General features: G+C 55.2%; 2 protein-coding genes across 38 annotated transcripts in view; one reads left to right on the forward strand and one right to left on the reverse strand.

The window, feature by feature from the left end:
* The window catches only part of TMEM259 (transmembrane protein 259), a 202,452-nt gene that overhangs the window by 108,461 nt on the left and 81,674 nt on the right, over nt 1–12,317 (forward strand). The gene's annotated exons all lie outside the window — the stretch shown is intronic.
* The window catches only part of ARHGAP45 (Rho GTPase activating protein 45), a 44,317-nt gene that overhangs the window by 5,574 nt on the left and 26,426 nt on the right, over nt 1–12,317 (reverse strand). For 3 of the 37 annotated variants that reach the window (XM_050771096.1, XM_050771082.1, XM_050771056.1), the window contains exon 1: nt 8,948–8,951. The exons of 14 other annotated variants lie outside the window; for them this stretch is intronic. The gene's annotated coding sequence lies outside the window, so the exon portion shown is untranslated. 20 more of the 37 variants (XM_050771093.1, XM_050771088.1, XM_050771094.1 and 17 more) reach the window with 17 other exon arrangements.

The following is a 12,317-nucleotide window of genomic DNA, read 5'->3' on the forward strand; positions in this document are numbered from 1 at the left end:
GCGGGCGGATCACAAGGTCAGGAGATCGAGACCATCCTGGCTAACACGGTGAAACCCCCTCTCTACTAAAAAAAATACAAAAAATTAGCCAGGCGTGGTGGCGGGCACCTGTATTCCCAGCTACTCGGGAGGCTGAGGCAGGAGAATGGCGCGAACCCAGGAGGCGGAGCTTGCAGTGAGCTGAGATCGCGCCACCGCACTCCAGCCTAGGCGACCCAGCGAGACTCTGTCTCAAAAAAAAAAAAAAGAAACTTTTTGGCTGGGCACAGGGGCTCACGCCTGTAATCCCAGCACTTTAAAAGGCTGAGGTGGGTGGATCATGAGGTCAGGAGATGGAGACCATCCTGGCTAACACAGTGAAACCCCATCTCTATTAAAAATACAAAAAATTAGCTGGGCGTGGTGGCGGCGCCTGTAGTCCCACTACTCAGGCGACTGAGGCAGGAGAATGGCGTGAACCCAGGAGGCAGAGCTTGCAGTGAGCCAAAATCCTGCCACTGCACTCCAGCCTGGACGACAGAGCAAGACTCTGTCTAAAAAAGAAAAAATTGGGGGCTGGGTGCGGTGGCTCACATCTGTAATCCCAGCACTTTGGGGGTCTGAAGCAGGTGTATCACCTGAGATTAGGAGTTTGAGGCCAGCCTGGCCAACATGGGGAAACTGTGTCTCTACTAAAAATACAAAAATTAGGGCTGGGCACGGTGGCTCACACCTGTAATCCCAGCACTTTGGGAGGCCAAGGAGGGCGGATCATGAGGTCAGGAGTTCGAGACCAGCCTGACCAACATGGAGAAAGCTCGTCTGTACTAAAAATACAAAAATTAGCTGGTCGTGGTGGTGTGCGCTGTAATCCCAGCTACTGGAGAGGCGGAGGCAGGAGAATTTCTTGAACCCAGAGGGTGGAGGTTGCAGTGAGCCGAGATTGCACCTTTTCTCTCCAGCCTGGGAGACAGAGTGAGACTCCATCTCAAAAAAAAAAAAAAAATTAGCAGGACGTGGCAGCAGGCGCCTGTAATCTCAACTACTCTGGAGGCTGAGGCAGGAGAATTGCTTGAACCCGGGAGTGGGAGGTTGCAGTGAGCCGAGATCATGCCACTGCACTCCAGCCTGGGAGGATACAGCAAAACTCTGTCTCAAAAAAAAAAAAAAAAAAAGTTTTGAAATTAAAACAAAATACATATGAAATTCAACATTTTAACCACTTTAAAGTGTACAATTCAGTGTTTTTAGGATGTGCACAGTTATGAGACCATCGCCTCAATGTTATGAGACCATCACCTCTATCTAGTTCCAGAATTCTTTTTCTTTTCTTTTTTTTTTTTGAGATGGAGTCTCGCTCTGTCGCCCAGGCTGGAGTGCAGTGGCGCGATCTCGGCTCACTGCAAGCTCTGCCCCCCGGGTTCGCACCATTCTCCTGCCTCAGCCTCCCAAGTAGCTGGGACTACTGGCGCCCGCCACCACACCCGGCTAATTTTTGTATTTTTAATAGAGACGGGGTTTCACCGTGTTAGCCAGGATAGTCTTGATCTCCTGACCTTGTGATCTGCCTACCTCGGCCTCCCAAAGTGCTGGTAGTACAGGCATGAGCCACCGTGCCCAGCTAATTTTTGTATTTTTAATAGAGACGGAATTTCACTGTGTTAGCCAGGATAGTCTCGATCTCCTGACCTTGTGATCTGCCTACCTCGGCCTCCCAAAGTGCTGGTAGTACAGGCATGAGCCACCGTGCCCAGCTAATTTTTGTATTTTTAATAGAGACGGAATTTCACTGTGTTAGCCAGGATAGTCTCGATCTCCTGACCTTGTGATCTGCCTACCTCGGCCTCCCAAAGTGCTGGTAGTACAGGCATGAGCCACCGTGCCCAGCTAATTTTTGTATTTTTAATAGAGACGGAATTTCACTGTGTTAGCCAGGATAGTCTCGATCTCCTGACCTTGTGATCTGCCTACCTCGGCCTCCCAAAGTGCTGGTAGTACAGGCGTGAGCGACTGTGCCTGGCGTGTTTTTTTTTCTTTTGAAAAAGTTTTCCTCTTGTTGCCCAGGCTGGAGTGCGAAGGTGCGATCTCAGCTCACTGCACCTCCACCTCCTGGGTTCAAGCAATTTTCCTGCCTAAGTCTGCCAAGTAGCTGGGATTATAGGCATGTGCCACCACGCCCGGCTAATTTTGTATTTTTAGTAGAGACGGAGTTTCTCCATGTTGGTCAGGCTGGTCTCAAACTCCCGACCTCAGGTGATCCACCCGCCTAGGCCTCCCAAAGTGCTGGGATTACAGACGTGAGCCACCGCGCCCAGCCCAGAATATCTTCATTGTCCCCAAAGGAAGCCCGGACCCCATCAGCCTTCACTCCCCATCTCCTGCCCTAGGACCTGGCACCCACACATCCCCTCCTGTCTCTGTGGATTGGCCTGTCCTGGACATTTCATAGAAATGGGATCACCCACTGCGTGTCTTTTTTGCCTGGCCTATCTCACTGGGCATGAGGTCCTCAGGCTGCATCCACATTGTGGCCTGTGTCGGAGCCTCATCATTCCTTTTCATGGCTGAGAAATATTCCAGTGTGTGGAGGAATCACATTGTGTGTATTTATTCATCTGTGGATGGACATCTAGGTTGTTTTCACCTGTTGAGTTTGTAAAGCTGTACAAGTGTTTGTGTGGGCGTATGTTTTCATTTCTCTTGGGCGGAATTGCTGAGTCTATGGTGACTCTTTGTGTAACAGTTTGAGGATCCACCAGACTGTTTTCTTTTCTTTCTTTCTTTCTTTTTTTTTTTTTTGAGATGGAGTGAGATGGAGTTTCACTCTTTTTGCTCAAGCTGGAGTGCAGTGGCGTGATCTCGGCTCACCCCAACCTCCACCTCCCAGGTTCAAGCGATTCTCCTCCCTCAGCCTCCCAAGTAGCTGGGATTGCAGGCGCGTGCCACCACGCTTGGCTAACTTTGGTATTTTTAGTAGAGACGGGGTTTCACTATGTTGGCCAGGCTGGTCTCGAACTCCTGACCTCAGGTGATCTGCCTGCCTCGGCCTCCCAAAGTGCTTGGTTTACAGGCATGAGCCACTGCGCCCAGCCGACCAGTCTGTTTTCTACAGCAGCTGCACCTTCTTACATTCTCACCCACGCTGTGTGTGGATCATGGCCTGACTTTTGGGCCTCTGACTCTGCCGTTATCATCCAGGCTGCCCCCGGCTTGAGCTTAGCCTCTCTTAATCCACCCCTGCCCCGGATTTGCAGGTCACTACTGGGTCTTTACTCCAGCAACCCAGATGCCCTTTCTTCTGTCATAAAATCCACTCCTGAGCCCTGTCCATCTCCTGATCCCCCATGTATCTGCCCCACACCTCCAATTCTCTCCTCCCCCAAATCCGCCCTGCCAGGCACTGGCTCCCTTCCTTGAGCCACAAGCAATGTCTGCTGGGCTAATCCCTGCTCAGTCCTCAGGCTGACTTGGCCGTCTGGTGGCATCACATAGCCACTCCCTCCCTCTGCCCCTAGACACCTTCCTCGCCGGGTTTCCAGGACACCTGGCAACCTCCTACCCTTTATCCTATTTAAAGAGCACTTATGCAATGCTGGTGCCAGGCGCTGCTCTATGTACACTGCAATTATTAGCCAATGACCCTGAGAAGTGGGTGCTGTTCTTGTCCCTGTTTTTTTTTTTTTTTTTTTTCTTTTTTTTTGAGACAGAGTCTCACTCTGTCACCCAGGCTGGAGTGCAGTGGCCGGATCTCGGCTAACTGCAAGCTCAGCCTCCCGGGTTTACGCCATTCTCCTGCCTCAGCCTCCCAAGTAGCTGGGACTACAGGCGCCCGCCACCACGCCCGGCTAATTTTTTTGTATTTTCAGTAGAGACGGGGTTACACCGTGTTCGCCAGGATGGTCTCGATCTCCTGACCTCGTGATCCGCCCGCCTCAGCCTCCCAAAGTGCTGGGATTACAGGAGTGAGCCACCGCGCCCGACCTCTTGTCTCTGTTTTACAAGGCAAGGGAGAGGGGAGGCACAGAGAGGTTGAGTAACCTGCCTGAGTTCACACAGCCAGGTCTGTAGCTCGGGGGCTGCTCCAGTGTCTGTCCTGAGTCTCCCCTCCTGCTGGTGCCTCCTCTCTTCTCCGGGATTCTGAACACCAGCGGGGCTGGACTCACTCTCCCGGGCTCTACTCTGTTCCCAGGACGTGGTCCAGGCTCCCGGCTCTAATCTCCACCACGTGGCCACCCTGCCTGCACGTCCATCCCCCCAGACCTTGCCCTGAATTGCAGAGCTCACCTCGACCTCCACGCCTCCACCCTCCCACCCTCTTCCCACTCTGACAGGGACAGCTTTGTCCCCTCTTTGCCCTCTTTTTCTCGCCCTATGGCACCCTCCCCGCTCTGTGCTTGCCCCTACCCTAGTCGGAGCCACCCCAACCTGTGGCCAGTTCGCCTTCCCAGTCCCTCCCAGGTCTCTTGCTTCTGCCCTGGCTCCAGACAGTCATTTCCCAACACAGCAGCTCCAAACATTTTACCCTGACCAGCAAGGCCTCGTGGGACCTGCCCCACCTTGCCCTCTGACCTCCTCTCCTGCCCCTTCCCTGCCAGGAACACTCCAGGCGAGGCGCAGCCTCAGGGCCTCTGACCTGGCTGTGCTGTGTGCCTGATACAGCTATCCCCAGGCACGGGGCCCCAGGTTTCCTCCCTCTCCTCCTCTGGTTTTTGTTTTCTGTTTGTTTGTTTGGAGACAGCGTCTCTGTGGCCCAGACCAGAGTGCAGTGGCACAATCACAGCTCAATGCAACCTCGACCGCTGGGCTCTGGTGATCCTAGATCTTCCCACCTCAGCCTCCCGAGTAACTGAGACTACAGGTGCACCCACCATGCCAGGCTAATTTTTACATTTTTTTGTAGAAATAGGGTCTTCCTGGCCAGGTGTGGTGGCTCATGTCTGTTAATCCCAGCACTTTGGGAGGCCGAGGCAAACAGATCATCTGAGGTCAGGAGTTCGAGACCAGCCTGGCTAACACGGTGAAACCCCATCTCTACTAAAAATACAAAAAAATTAGCCAGGTGTGGTGGCTCACGCCTGTAATTCCAGCTACTCGGGAGGCCAACGCAGGAGAATCATTTAAACCTAGGAGGCAGAGGCTGCAGTGAGCTGAGATTATACCACTGTACTCCAACCTGGGTGACAGAGCGAGACTCGATCTCAAAAAAAAAACAACTAAAAAAGAAATGGGGTCTTCCTATGTTGCCCAGGCTCGTCTCAAACTCCTGGCCTCAAGGTGAGAAAGAAAAGTTAGGTAGTTAGATAAGAAAGTTTGCACAAACCTAAAGTCAAAGTCTAAAAAGCAGTCAGGTGCGGTGACTCACGCCTGCAATCCCAGCATTTTGGGAGGCTGAGGCAGGCTAACATGGTGAAACCTCGTCTCTACTAAAAGTACAAAAAATTAGCCAGGTGTGGTGGCGGGCGCCTGTAGTCCCAGCTACTCCGGAGGCTGAGGCAGGAGAATGGCCTGAACCCGGGAGGCGAAGCTTGCAGTGAGCCAAGATTGCGCCCCTGCAGTCCCGCCTGGGGGACAGAGCGAGACTCCGTCTCAGGAAAAAACAAAAACAAAAACAAAAAGCAGCCCCTGACAGCCCCCCAAAAAGAATCTCAAATATCAGTGTAGAAAAGTCAGGGACTTACAACTAAAAACTGGAAAACGGCCGGGCGCGGTGGCTCACGCCTGTAATCCCAGCACTTTGGGAGGCCGAGACGGGCGGATCATGAGGTCAGGAGATCGAGACCATCCTGGCTAACACGGTGAAACCCTGTTCTACTAAAAATACAAAAAACTAGCTGGCAGAGGTGGCGGGCGCCTATAGTCCCAGCTACTCAGGAGGCTGAGGCAGGAGAATGGCGTGAACCCAGGGGGCGTAGCTTGTAGTGAGCTGAGATCCGGCCACTGCACTCCAGCCTGGGCGACAGAGCGAGACTCCGTCTCAAAAAAAAAAAAAAAAAAAAAAAAAAAAAACTGGAAAACTACAACAAAGGGATCCTTCCCACTCAGCCTCCCAAAGTGCTGGGATTACAGGTGTGAGCCACTGCGCCCAATGGGATTTTTTTTTTTTTTTTTTTTTTTTTTCTAGATGGAGACTTGCTCTGTCACCCAGGCTGGAGTGCAGTGGTGTGGTCTCAGCTCACTGCAACCTCCGCCCCCTGGGTTCAAGCGATTCTCCTGCCTCAGCCTCCTGAGTAGCTGGGACTACAGGTGACCACTGCCAAACCTGGCTAATTTTTGTATTTTTAGTAGAGACGAGGTTTCACCATGTTGGCCAAGCTGGTCTCGAACTCCTGACCTCATGATCTGCTCACCTCAGCCACCCAAAGTGCTGGGATTACAGGCATGAGCCACTACACCTAATGGGATTTTTGCTTGAATCTGTCCTCACTGTATTCCGTGACCTCCCCATTTGATACTACAGGTCTCCCCTTCTCCCCATGTCACTTAGCTTCTCTGCTCTGTCTTATTCCATAGCTTTGTCACTTTTTTTTTTTTTTTTTTTTTTTGAGACGGAGTCTTGCTCTGTCGCCCGGGCTGGAGTGCAGTGGCCGGATCTCAGCTCACTGCAAGCTCCGCCTCCCGGGTTTACGCCATTCTCCTGCCTCAGCCTCCCGAATAGCTGGGACTACAGGTGCCCGCCACCTCGCCCGGCTAGTTTTTTGTATTTTTTTTAGTAGAGACGGGGTTTCACCGTGTTAGCCAGGATGGTCTCTATCTCCTGACCTCGTGATCCGCCCGCCTCAGCCTCCCAGAGTGCTGGGATTACAGGCTTGAGCCACCGAGCCACCGTGCCCGGCCAGCTTTGTCACTTTCTAACGTTGTTATTTATTTATTTATTATTATATATATATTTTTTGAGAAAGTTTTGCCCTGTTGCCCAGGTTAGAGTGCAGTGATATGATCTTGGCTTACTGCAGACTCTGCCTGCCCGGGTTCAAGCGATTCTCCTGCCTCAGCCTCCCGAGTAGCTGGGATTACAGGTGCTCACCACCGCACCCAGCTAATTTTTGTAGTTTTTTTTTTGGGGGACGGAGTCTCGCTCTGTCGCCCAGGCTGGAGTGCAGTGGCCAGATCTCAGCTCACTGCAAGCTCCGCCTCCCGGGTTCATGCCATTCTCCTGCCTCAGCCTCCTGAGTAGCTGGGACTACAGGCGCCCGCCACCTCGCCCGGCTAGCTTTTTGTATTTTTTAGTAGAGACGGGGTTTCACTGTGTTAGCCAGGATGGTCTTGATCTCCTGACCTCATGATCCGCCCATCTCGGCCTCCCAAAGTGCTGGGATTACAGGCTTGAGCCACCGCGCCTGGCCAATTTTTGTAGTTTTTAGTAGAGACAGGGTTTCACCATCTTGGCCAGGCTGGTCTCGAACTCCTGACCTCATGATCCACCCACCTTGGCCTCCCAAAGTGCTGGGATTACAGGCATGAGCCACTGCGCCTGTCCTATTTATTTATTTATTTATTTATTGAGACAGAGTCTCACTCTGTGGCCCAGGCTGGAGTGCAGTGGCGCGATCTCGGCTCACTGCAACCTCCCCCTTCCAGGTTCACGAGATTCTCCTGCGTCAGCCTCCCGAGTAGCTGAGACTACGGGCACCTGGCCCAGCTAATTTTTTGTATTTTTAGTAGAGATGGGGTTTCACCGTGTTAGCCAGGATGGTCTCGATCTCCTGATCTCGTGATCTGCCCACCTCAGCCTCCCAAAGTGCTCGGATTACAGGCATGAGCCACTGCGCCCAGTAACGTTATTTTACTAAATCCTGTCTCTGAATGCAAGGGATACCTGGCCTGTTTTTATTCACCATCACTGTAGGTTGCTGAGTAAATGCTGAATTAATGAATGCATCACTGAGTCAGTGACTGATTGCCTTCACACAGCGAGTGCTGGGCTGGGATCCTCCGTGAATCTGGGGAGGTGAGGTTTGCAAAGACAGGACGGATCTGGGGTGGGGAGATACCCAGGCTAGGCTGGCACTCAGGGGAGAGGACAGAAGTGAAGGGACTTAAAAAGCACCTAGAGATATGCCTAGCTCTACCTAAGACTCTCAGTTAACCGCCCAAAGTAGGGACACTTTTTGCCATTGCACAGGTAGGGAAACTGAGGCCCAAGGGCATTAACCCTGACCTGGCCTGGAGCCAACAAAGGAAACCCTGTACAGTTTGATGCACAAATATTTATAGAGTTCCCACTAGGCTCCCCGACCGTCCCTAGGAGCCGAGCTGCCCCTTGACCCATTCCAGGCCTCAGTTTCCCCGCCCACACTTCGCCCCCGCCTCATGGGATTCTAAACTGTCGCCGCAACGTGGGAGTTGAACGGAAACTACAACTCCCAAGAGGCCGTGCGGCCAAAGACACACGAGAACTACGGAGGGAGAGTCTCGCGCAGCAAACTGCTGTTCTCGCAAGGCTCGGGCTGCCCTTGGCGCTGCCGATCCCGGAAGTTGCTGCATTCAGGCGTTCGCCGACGACAGCCCATCGCGGGGCGGGGTTACGTGGAAGGGGGCCTGATTGGGAGTCGGCGCAGGCGCAGTCCGCGCGGGTTCTCGCAGGCAAAACGGGTGCGAGTGGCGGCGATGGACGACGAGGAGGAGACGTACCGGCTCTGGAAAATCCGCAAGACCATCATGCAGGTGAGCCGCGCGTGGTGTTGGGGGCGGGGGCGCGAGCAGCAGGTGCAGGGGCCCGAGGCGAGGTCGAGCTCGGCGTCTCCTCGTACTCCCGTCGCAGCAGCAGCAGCGACGGAGGGCCCGGCCGACACGGGAGACCCCGAGGCCGCCGGGGATCCCAGGCGCTGGGCCAGACCTGAGCCGGCAGCGGGGAAGGGAGGGGGTTTCGAGACGTCTGGGTGCGGGGCTTAGCGGTGGGCGGGCGGCTTGGGCTGGTGCGGCGCACATGGCGGCGAGAGGAGGAAGGTGCGAATGGGGACGGGGGGCGCCCCCAGACCCTGCCCCTCTCTGTGATTCAGCGTCGCCATTTGTCCTTGCGTCCTGAACCCCAGGGCGTCTCAGCATCCGAGGCTGGCGGAGTTGGTGGTTGGGAAGCAGCAGGCGAGCTGGGGCTTTCGATGGGGACGTGGAGCCCGGAACCCGTGCCTCGGGGTCTGAGACAGATGGAGGCCACTGGGCCGACTCCGGTTTGGAAACTGGGCAAAGGTCTGAGGGCCTGCGGTTCAGGGTCCTCCCTCAGCCGTTGGGGCCGTTTGGGAGCTTTTGTTTTGTCTTGCTTCCCCACCCTATGCCCTTGTCTTTAGCGAAGCCCCCCGCAGCCTGATTCTCCTTCCTCCGGGCCGCAAACATTGTCAGCCTGAAGTCACATCTGTTTCGGTCCCTGTCTTTTTTTTTTTTTTTTTTTTTTTTTAAGAGACAAGCTCTCACTCTGTCGCCCAGGCTGCAGCGCAGTGGTGCAGTCATAGCTCACTGCATCCTTGAACTCCTGGCCTCAAGCAGCCCTCCTGCCTCGGCCTCCCTGAGCTCTGGGGTCGCGGACGTGACCCCCCACGCCCCGTCTTTGTCCCTGTCTTTAGGGTAGCTCTGCAAAGTGGTTTGGAGGGCTTTGCCCCCTGCCAGGTTCCTGTGAGGCTGGATAGACGGACGGTCTTGGTCAAGGCTGGACACCTCTGCGAGCCTCTCGGGATCACGCTGGTCCCATCCTTTGGTGTGGGGCTGTGGGGGCCAGGATGGCTGTCATGGGGCACACAGCGAGTGTTCATTCCGTTTGCTGTTCACCTCTGTCCTCTGCAGCAGCCGCAGGTCTGACTTCTGGGTCACGAGCTCTGGCCGCCTTCCTGTCTCTGCCCTGGGGTCAGCTGGTTCTTTCTCTCTGCAGCTGTGCCACGACCGTGGCTACCTAGTGACCCAGGACGAGCTTGACCAGACACTGGAGGAGTTCAAAGCCCAATTTGGAGACAAGCCGAGTGAGGGGCGGCCGCGGCGCACTGACCTCACCGTGCTGGTGGCCCACAACGATGACCCCACCGACCAGATGTTTGTGTTCTTTCCAGGTGAGCAGCGGGTCCCGGGGGAGTTCTGGTGGAGCCGCCCGAGCACCTGCTGAGGAGCCGGCCGCTAGCACCCACCCCCTCCCGCCTCGTGCCCAGCGTTTGATCCTCTGCCCAATCTGGGAGGAAAACTTCCCCTCCTCTTCCTTGCTGTGGGCGATGCCGTGGACCTCTGACCCCTCTCATGCGCAGCCTCTTTCTGGTTTCCCTCTCATCGGTCCCCTTTCTTCCTGCCAACCAGGAGAGTCCCATGGACCTCCCTACTCACCCGCAGCCCCTCATGACCTTTGCCCTACCTGTGTTCCTTGGCTCCCCCATCCTGGCCGTTGGGTGCACTTCCAGCTTCTTGGCCTGGCCCAGGAGGCCCCGTGTGGGTCAGCGCAGCCTCCTTGTGAGCTGTGGCCCCTGTCTGCCCCAGCCCATTCCTCTGCACCCCATGCCGCCTCTGCCCTGTCAGCGTTCGCTACTCATCCCTCAAGGTTGTGCTCAGGCCGCTTTTCCCGGGACCCCTGGGACCCTCGGTTTCAGCACCTGCACCGTGGAAGTCTCCCCACCTGTCTGCCCCCCCCAGGATGGCTCTAGCGCCCTCAGTGGTTGGGGGACTACCAGCGCCTAGGGACACAGCCGTGTGCCCAGAATTAATCAGTGGGGTGGACGGAGCGTGTCTGCCAAGCGGGTGATGCTACTGCTTTTTTTTTTTTGAAAGTCTCATTCTGTCACCCAGGCTGAAGTGCAGTGGTGCCATTTCGGCTCGCTGCAGCCTCCACCTCCTAAGTTCAAAATTCTCCTGCCTCAGCTTCCTGAGTAGCTGAGACTGCAGGCACCTACCACCATAGCTGGCTATTTTTTTTTTTTTTGTATTTTTGGTAGAGATGGGGTTTCACCATGTTGGCCAGGCTGCTTTCAAACTCCTGACTTCAGGTGATCTGCCTGCCTCGGCCTCCCAAAGTGCTGGGATTACAGGCGTGAGCCACTGCGCCCGGTCTTCTTCTTCTTTTTTTTTGAGGCTGAGTCTCTCTCTCTGTCACCCAGGCTGGAGTGCAGTGGCGCAATCTCGGCTCACTGCAACCTCCACCTCCTGGGTTGAAGCAATCCTCCCACCTCATCCTCCCACAAAAAGCTAGGTTTACAGGCATACACCATCTCACCTGGCTACTTTTACTTTTTTTAGTAGTGTTTATTTGTTTATTTGGTTTTTTGAGACGGAATCTCGCTCTGTCGCCCAGGTTAGAGTGCAATGGCACAATCTTGGCTCACTGCACGCTCCTTCTCCCGGGTTCACACCATTCTCCTGCCTTAGTCTCCAGAGTAGCTGGGACTACAGGTGCCCGCCACCACGCCCAGCTAATTTTTTGTATTTTTAGTAGAAACGGGGTTTCACCGTGTTAGCCAGGATGGTCTCGATCTCTTTACATTGTGATCCGCCTGCCTCAGCCTCCCAAAGTGCTGGGATTGCAGGTGTGAGCCACCGTGCCTGGCCAATTTTTTGTACTGTTAATAGAGATGGGATTTCACGATGTTGGCCAGGCTGGTTTCGAACTCCTGACCTCAAGCAATCCACCTGCCTCAGCCTCCCAAAGTGCTAGGGTTACAGGTGTGAGCCACTGCACCCGGCCTCAGGTGACGCTTCTTAAAGAGAGCATCCTGGGGTGTGAGATGTGCTTGTTGGACAGGTGGGTGCTGAGTCACCCCCCCTCCCCAGGACTGCCCGGGGTGGGAGCCTCTCAGAGTTGAAGGTCTCTGCCTCTCACTGGTCTCTGGGTGACTGAGGGGTGTCAGGCCCCCGTCCTTGTCTCTAGGTGAATGAGGTTTCAGCCCTTTCTTCCCCTGTCCTGGGATCCTGCACCTCAGGTCTCGTTTTGCAAACGTGGAAGCTGAGGTCTGAGCAGGAGAAGCGCCTGTGTGGAATGGGGCTGGAACCCAGGTGCTCTGTGGTCTGGGTGGGCGAAGGCCGGGAGGGCCCAGGGTGGTGCAGGCCAGCACATTTTCTGTCTGCAGAGGAGCCCAAGGTGGGCATCAAGACCATTAAGGTGTACTGCCAGCGCATGCAGGAGGAGAACATCACACGTGCCCTCATCGTGGTGCAGCAGGGCATGACGCCCTCCGCCAAGCAGGTGGGCACCCCCCACCCCGCCCTTCCAGCCTCTCGCCCTCCCCAGCCTCCTCCCCCGAGCAGCGCCCACAGGCGGCTCACGTGCCTGGGGCCAGGCCCGTCAGGGTGCCCTGGAGGATGTGGCCCGGATGTCTGACAAGCCCTGACCACCTCCCTCCCACCCCGTCCATGGCCCACCCCAGGCGCTGCCGCCC

The sequence above is a fragment of the Macaca thibetana genome, chromosome 19 (genome assembly GCF_024542745.1).
Source record: "Macaca thibetana thibetana isolate TM-01 chromosome 19, ASM2454274v1, whole genome shotgun sequence".
In the NCBI taxonomy this organism is placed as follows: Eukaryota; Metazoa; Chordata; class Mammalia; order Primates; family Cercopithecidae; genus Macaca; species Macaca thibetana.